The 8,432-nt window shown below is 37.0% G+C and overlaps 1 long non-coding RNA gene across 1 annotated transcript; it reads right to left on the bottom strand.

The window, feature by feature from the left end:
- Positions 1-556: 556 nt before the first annotated feature.
- Positions 557-7,661, bottom strand: LOC140155459 (uncharacterized). The gene is made up of 3 exons (XR_011859386.1): positions 7,594-7,661; positions 3,579-3,690; positions 557-2,601 (listed from the first exon to the last, which is right to left on the bottom strand). It is a non-coding gene; the product is annotated as an uncharacterized lncRNA (long non-coding RNA).
- Between the last annotated feature and the right edge of the window lie 771 nt (positions 7,662-8,432).

Below are 8,432 nucleotides of genomic sequence, written 5' to 3'. Positions count from 1 at the left end.
TTGGGAAAAAAACAACCCTAATCATATACATAAATAATGCAAATAAGCTACTTTATTAGCATATTTTGTGCCCTGCTACCAAGTTACATCACTGTATCCCATACAGATCTCCAGATATTAGGAAAAAGAAAACATCAACTAAAATGGAACATACATAGATGGAACCATTGCAAGATCCCCCTTTTGTTTTGCAGAGCCAGAGTGATATAAATGCTGGCTCATGAGGATTGCCATTTACTACAAGGTGAGTCAAAAAAACTGCAATAGAGAGCAAATAATCTATATTTATGTAAGAACCAAGTCGAACTTTCCCAAGATTCTATAAATGCCACACTCAATGGCCACCTTCTGTCAAAATATGACGTGAATCGCGACTACCGTTTAAGTTTTATGAGTCCTTTTGCTGCGATACCCAATTTCGTTATTTGTCCACGAGATACCATGTATTTTGAATGAGAGCACACAGTGCACGGTAAAGGCACCAGATCTGAAACTAACTTTAACTTAAATAAGGTTGATTTTTGTGTTATTTTAATTTCTTTTTTTTCTGTTCAAACAAACTTTCTAACATTACTTTAAGTCCTTCATACCTCACTCGACTCCACAACTCCAGTTTTTTTAATCCCAATATGTCCAACTTACTGGATATTTTGTAATTCACTCCACTTCAATTTGCGCTCATTTCATTTTGACATTTGAAAAACCCGCCTACAAATTTGTATGTTTTTGATAGAGAATAAACATCTTTAAAGTAAAGGTAAAATGAAAATAACAACAAATAATGTTTCTTCTCCTTAAACAAGACCAAGGGCAATAACACTTTCGGTGCTCCATTTTATTTCAATGCCAATGAGGTTAAGAAAATGGCAGTTATTCCAAATCTACCTTACACAGAGTGGGCTGACATTCAAATTTTAGATGTCTCTTGGACAAACATTAAAATTGGGTAGTGCTATAAAATGTGTCATAAACGGTAAATGCTAATTCCTTAATTTTGTCACACAAGGTCACTGATGGATATACCATATATAAAATGTTTTAAAACCTAAAAGGTTCAACTCGGTTCTTAAATAGAAATGGATTCTTTTCTCTATTGCACTTTTTTGACTCACCCTGTATCTATGCTATGACGTCAGCTGCACCAATCTGTCTGCATCATTACATATGATCATTGATCAAATTTGATTGGCATATCAAACTAATCCTATTATCTCATCAACTTGTGTACTTGTTGGCAACAATCTCTTTTAACACTCTCCATGCGGGTGTTGAGTGCAGACGACGAGTTTCAAATTTTAAAAAAAATCGAACAATTTCAGATATTTTCATGACCATATTTGGAATCAGCATGAAAAATGCATTAAAATGAAACAAACAAGCCCCGTATTGAATCAGTGGTTCTTAAGATAGCTCTTGATATTTTGAGAAAATATCTCAAAAACTTTTCTCAAGACTTTTTATGTTGAAGGTTATGGCTAGCATGCGAAGCGTTAACAAAGCTAGTCAAGTTATTTGATATATACAAGGTTAGTGTACTAATTATAACTTGCCAATCAGGTGGGGGGGGGGGGGTTAAACTTTGTCAACCATTACCAAACCTATCTGCTTTTAGGTGTTGAGCTGGTGTGCGAAGACCAACCATATTTGTACAACTATGTGAGCACTCTCTCCGCTGTGATTATGAGCAATTTTATGTATGCTTGTATATTTCAGGATCTGCTAAGTTTTCTTAATATCATACATGGAATTCTGTTTACTTTCCACACAATATCAAATAAAATCAATATAAAAACTATTTTTCCCACATATAGAATTAATTTTGATTGATTTACTTTTGTTTAAAAAAATAAATTATAGTATTTGACCAAAATATTGAATATTTTTGTAAATTATTGAAATTATAATTTCTATAACTTATCTTAAATTAATAGTATAGTCTATGCTTGAGCAAAGTAATGAAATTCATTTGCAAATATATTTCATTAAATATTACTGACATTATGATATAATACATATATAATATCTACTATAATAGTTTTCAACAGATTATAGTCTTGGGTTTAAGATCATGACCATGACATCATACCCAGGAGCACCCACTCATATACTATCATGTGTTACCAGCCTCCAGCAGGCCCTTGCAATTCCAACCTAAAACACTAACCTACTTCATGTGAAAATACTTCAGGCCCAATGGGTACTCAATTTGAGTAGGGGAGTACACTCACGAATCTAAAGGGACCCAGCACTGTACCAATTTCAAATTGGCTGATCAGCAAATATAGGTCTTATTTCCAGCCAGATTTTACACAAGATTGACCAAATTTTCTGACATTTCAGGTAAAAATGTCAAAAAATTACACTTAATAGTCAATTTTTTTGTAAAAATTCATCGATATATCCGATGGCTGATATTATGACCTGTGTTTGCATCACATCAATGTATGGGAATTTGTACCAAGAACATCCCCCATGGTTTAGGAATGACACATGCATAATTCAATACATCAACGGCAACCTCTCATAACATTCTCCCAATCTTGTTCTTCTTTTCACAAATTTCCATCAAACAGTGTCATCATCAAGTTTCTTGGGTGGCCTCTGAAAGAAGAACAAATTAATTTGCATACAATTACTCCCAGTGCCAGAACTTCATTGAAAAAACATTACATAATGAAATGACCAACAACAACAACAACAACAACAACAACAACAACAACAACAACAACAACAACAACAACAACAACAACAACAACAACAACAACAACAACAACAACAACAACAACAACAACAACAACAACAATAATAATAATAAACCAGCATTTATCCATGCTGTAAGTATGATAGCATCCCTCACAGCGCGTCACAGCCCGATATACTGCCAAACCTCTCAGTGCAAGTTGACCTAAATGCTGAGTGTGATAGACAACAGGCCCAGCCTGATCCCTTGCTCTTTACGAAAAGGCCTGCAACTATTACATGTCCAGATATTGCTCATCTGGTACACGGGACCGCCATTTTATGTGAACTTTCCAAACCACGGCATGTCATACACATTTTTGCTTCTAATATCAAAACCACTGGAGCAATACAACTCAAAATTTGGCAACACCCAATTAAAAAAACATATTTTGCATTTAGGTTTTCAGGCCACCTACAGGAAAAAAACCTAAGCCTAAGCCCGATCAAAATCAAAGAAGATATCTAACACTTCCCACAATGCATTTCTTCCATTTAAATTTTCTGTACAGATTTGCTATCTAGTTCAACATGATTCGATAGTGACAAAAAGTACCTCAACAAACTGAGCACAACCAGATCTTGCAAAGTATGTTAATTTCTTGACTATCAACTAATGTCTAGCAAGTCTATTGATAACATGAAAACAAAGGAAACATGAGCTAAGTAATAGGAGTTTAATTTGCTGAAATGAGGGTGATTCTGGGAAGGGCAAGGTATTTTTATCTGGGGATTGATATCAGTTAATTTCATCTTATTCAATTCAGATGTCACAATGATACATTTACTCATTATTCAACACACCCTTTTCTTACAGATTTTTGTCTACGTCCTCTTACCTTTTGCTTTGGCTTTGCACCACCTGATGACTGGTTGGATGTCTTCAAACGTAGTGGAGGACCTAAGTCATCATCAGGCTCAAGATTTATAACACCAGCTGAATGATGATGCCTATGGTTTGGAATAGAAATAAATCTTATTATAATTCATCATATCACTGACATACACTGAAAAGTGAAAAATATTGCAACTTTCATGAAATTTGAAAACAGTTTCCCTGAAAACATTTTGGAATTCATAAATGAAAATCCCCTCCAAGGAGTTGATAATTCAAAATTTTTACAACTCCTCCTAAATAGAGGCCATTCATTTTTAAATTAAGAAATAGAGGGTAATGCATTATCCTTTACACACAAATAATGTGTCAGAGGCAGTAAAAACGTAAATAATGAGTTCGCCTGCGCCTCACCTATTATTTCAACGTTTTTACCATGGAGCTATTAAAGATGGAGAAGAAATAGATTACGTGAACGCATTGAAACCTTGTGCCGATTTGAAATCTGACAAGCTATTCATCGAAAAGGTACCTTTTGTTTGGGACAAAGGGCTTCCGCCATTAAATCGGTAAGCTGACCCGACAGTGTATTAACGCTTTACCTAGCAGGCTACTGTCAATAAGTGACCAAACGAAAGGTGTGTGAAAGCGACGTCTGGAACGAAAAGTACCGTTTGTTACCATAACACACAAGGATGTGATTGAGTAGCCGTAAGCACAAAAAGCACATATTAGCCGCCGAGTACAGTTCGTGATCACCCCACTGACTTCAGGTGCTTCATTTAAATAAATTTATTGCGCTTGCTGAATGATTACAAATCAAGGCTGCCGTGTCTACATGTCTATAGTACTGTATAATGGTAATAGCTATACGTATACATGTAACAAATAATAAGTATACCAATATAGGCCTATATAAAAGTTGTTTCACAAATTGACATTTTATTTTATTTTAAGAAGGAGAATGTCATAAACAGTGGCGTACTGAAGAGGGGCAGCTCTTCTGTGAGAGGTCTTGGGAAGGGATGAGGGAGGAAGAGGTGAAAGAAGGGATATGAAGAATGAGAGGGGGATTGGAGGAAGAGAGAAAGAGAGAAAGAGGAAGAAATGAAGAGAAATAAATAAATAGAAGTAAATAAATAGAAAGGTAAGAAAAATGATAGGAATGAGAGTGGACAAAACGTAAGAAGGGATGGAGAAGGGAAGGGAGATAAGAAGAGGGAGTGATACTTCAAGGAAAGAGTAAGTACAGAGAAAAGAAAAGGAATGACAAAATGTAGGCCTTATAATAATTATTATAGAAACTAAACACAGCCCCCCCATAGGCCTAACGCTAACAGCACTATAGGCAGCCATTCGATGATGTCAATGCCTTTATGCGTTACGTATTTAAAACGCCCAGTCAGATGTATTTTACACCTGCCAAGCACAAGTCACCCAATTTCGAAAATTGGACGTTGAATGTACACTCTCATGAATATTGATTGGCAACATTTTCCAATATGTCAGCGCCAAATCGGACACAATAGAACAATAGACCATTCAGTGCGTTGGTTTTTACTGCCGAGGATACATTATTTGCGTGTAAAGGATAATGCTGCACCCTTTATTTCTATTCTATTACCACAAAATAGTGCGATTTAAAGAGAAAATATCACTTTGTTGTTGTTTACCTCAAGGTACCTACGCGAAGCCAAAGCGTAAGTGATAGCGAGTATTGCAGAATGCGTAAGCAAGCGTAATGCTTTGGCGTAGAATGTGGAACGGCGCTAATATACTGCGTCGCGCTTTGCTGTACGCTGTGATGCAAGAAGAACATAAAGTTTGTTGCCCTGGCCACTTTATTGCTAATTAATGGTCTTTCATGTGACGCGTTTCAACAAATCAGTGCGCGATTTTGAATAATGAGTCGTGGGGTAATAGAATAAAACATATATGTGACTTGCTACCACGCAATGAGAATAAAGTCGCAAGTTGGTAGTTTCAAGACATCCTGGCTGCTGAGTTGATTTTCTTTGGTGCCGTGCACCTGTACAAAACCAGAAGTATGTCCTGCATGAATGGCCCCCATTCACACATTCTATTGGCTTGAACAGATACGTATGACACAAACACCACCTCAGCAGTCTTGAAACTACCAACTTGCGACTTTACTTTTGTATCTTTGTTTTGCTGCATAACTTTCACTGTTTTAAGGGGTGAGGTTTTCTCCTCCTTCCCCCATGTCACCTGCTTGACATTTACAGAGATGCCGCCTCCCAAATTTTGTGTTCATCTCCCGATCTCGCGCATTACCTTAACAAACTCGTAAATTGCAGATTAAAATGTTATTAAAAATAAATTTGATTTTGCGATTTCCTCCAATAGATGTCTAAATTATGAACTTATAGAAAGTGAAAATTGAACATTTGTAGAAAAAAATGCTGGTGGTCCCGCTAAAATGGGAACAATTATAATGACAACGTTTTCAGGTTGTTTAAAGCAGATTTATTGAACATTTTTGCCCAGTAATTCTTGATATGGTTCCAAAATATGCAAATATGTCACTAAGCAAAATCTCCTTATTTTGAAAACCCAACGTTGGCATTGTTGTGATTTGACAATATAAACTGGCCTCAAAAAGAAACTTATTATTTTTCACAAGGTCATACCTTAAAATCCTGTCCATAAAAATGAACAAAAATTGCACACAGGATTACTTCAATACTCTACTCTAAACACTGGTCAGTAACCAAACAGTTGTCCAACTGACACAACAGCAAAATGCACTGACATGGAACACCTTCCTGGACCACATTCACAGCCCAACAAACTTCTTTTGCTGGGTTCCAATTATTCGCCTGTACATGAACAAAAATTACACACAGGATTACTTCAATACTCTACTCTAAACACATGTCAGTAACCAAGCAGTTGTCCAACTGACACAACAATAAATTGCACTGACACGGAACAGCTTCCGGGACCACATTCACAGGCGAATAATTCAGGGATGTCAATGATGCTTTGAAAAAATTACGGAAAATATTAGAAGTAAATTGTTAATGAGAGTGACAGTGGCGAGCGCCGGAGGCGCGAAGCCCATATGGCGTTGGGTCAAGGGACCCGCTTAAGGGCCCCTGGTGGGGGTCGAGGGGGCTTCGTCCCCCGAAGCTGTAGGGTTTCTGCATGTTTAGAGCCCTTAGGAAGCTGTAATCGTGGGGTAAAATGGCAGTAAATCGTCATGTAAATACTCCTTTAATTTAACCAAATATCAGCTTTAAAAAAATAAAATCCCCTCTTTTTTGCACTTTTACCTCCATCCATTTCCAGTTCCAACCATTCTTTATTCCATGATCGATTTTCTTGATGTCTGCGCTCCGATCAACTTCCATTTTGGACACAAATTACAGCACAATATTACTCGCTCGGTACACACGATGTTTTGATCGCGATCGCCATCTTTGATTTGGAATCGGTCTCTTGTACAGCCATTCCATTCTCGCTTTCACATAACGCATTTGTGTAATGTGTATTATCGCTCCACATGAAACTGGTAACAGAGGTTGTACAAATGTAAGAGAGACGACAAATGATGGCGCTATTTACTTATTAATTTATTTTGCCAGACGGTGATTTGCGGCATTAAAAAAACATTTCGGAAAATTAAAAAGATACAGAAAAAAACGGAAAAAATCACGAAATAACGGGAAAATACGGAAAATTTTGTCAATCTACAAAATTACGGAATTCCGTAAATTTACGGAGAATTGACATCCCTGATAATTGGAACCCAGCAAAAGAAATCTGTTGGGCTGTGAATGTGGTCCAGGAAGGTGTTCCATGTCAGTGCATTTTGCTGTTGTGTCAGTTGGACAACTGCTTAGTTACTGACATGTGTTTAGAATGGAGTATTGAAGTAATCCTGTGTGTAATGTTGGTTCATTTTTATGGACAGGATTTTAAGATATGACCTTGTGAAAAATTATAAGTTTCTTTTTGAGGCCAGTTTAGTTGATTTCATTTCATTTGATTCGTACCTGGACCTGTTAGACGGTTTAGTATTCGCATGTTGGTTATTCTTTTCTCTACTCCCTCTACTCCCTTTTCCTCCTGCAAAACTAGGTTGATATTGTCCACTTGGTACTATTCCTGTACCACCACTACTACTACTCGTCTTCACAGGTTTAGTCCCAAGTTTATCGGCTTGCCTTTGCCTGTTGTTCAAGTCCTTTGTAGTGTAACTGCTACCCCCGGTTGGTATGTAGCTGGAAGATTTAGTTGCTTTTCCTGGAATACATTAATATATAAATATTGAATATATATGAGTATAATGGTAAGTATATTTTCAAGAGGTGATATATGGACAGTACCATTCAACAAGGTTTGCCCCCTGCCTTCTGAAACCCGCTCAAAAACTTACTAACTGTAAATAAAAAATAAGGTTATAATAACTCAGGGTGACAAATTGACTGCTTGGAACACAAAAAGTAGTTCAATTTTAGCACTAACCATTTTGCGTTCCAAGCAGCCTTACCTAGCAGTTAACCATTCTGTGCTCCAAATTGTCTGTGCTCGGATTTTTGCCCAATCGCATGCTAAAAGTGCAATGTAAGGGGGTGCTTTAAAAGCTGTAAGTTAGCCAAATTCACGCAGGTAGGGTATTAAAATGGGAAAACACTTAAGGGGGTACTACATCCCTGCCCAATTTTGTGCCTATTTTCAGTGCAGTGGTTGTAGTCCTTGCCCCTATAATATCCATATCTTGTCTGGCAGCAATGGGTTATTCTTGTAGAGTTTAATGCCACAATAGGCACAAAATTGGCCAGGGGTGTAGTACCCCTTGACGGAATGAAATTAATGAGCTACCAAATTAGCA

The sequence above is a fragment of the Amphiura filiformis genome, chromosome 6, assembly GCF_039555335.1.
Source record: "Amphiura filiformis chromosome 6, Afil_fr2py, whole genome shotgun sequence".
Lineage (NCBI taxonomy): Eukaryota > Metazoa > Echinodermata > Ophiuroidea > Amphilepidida > Amphiuridae > Amphiura > Amphiura filiformis.
The sequence above is the reverse complement of the archived record's forward strand: the minus strand, read 5'-3'. Positions and strand labels throughout refer to the sequence as shown.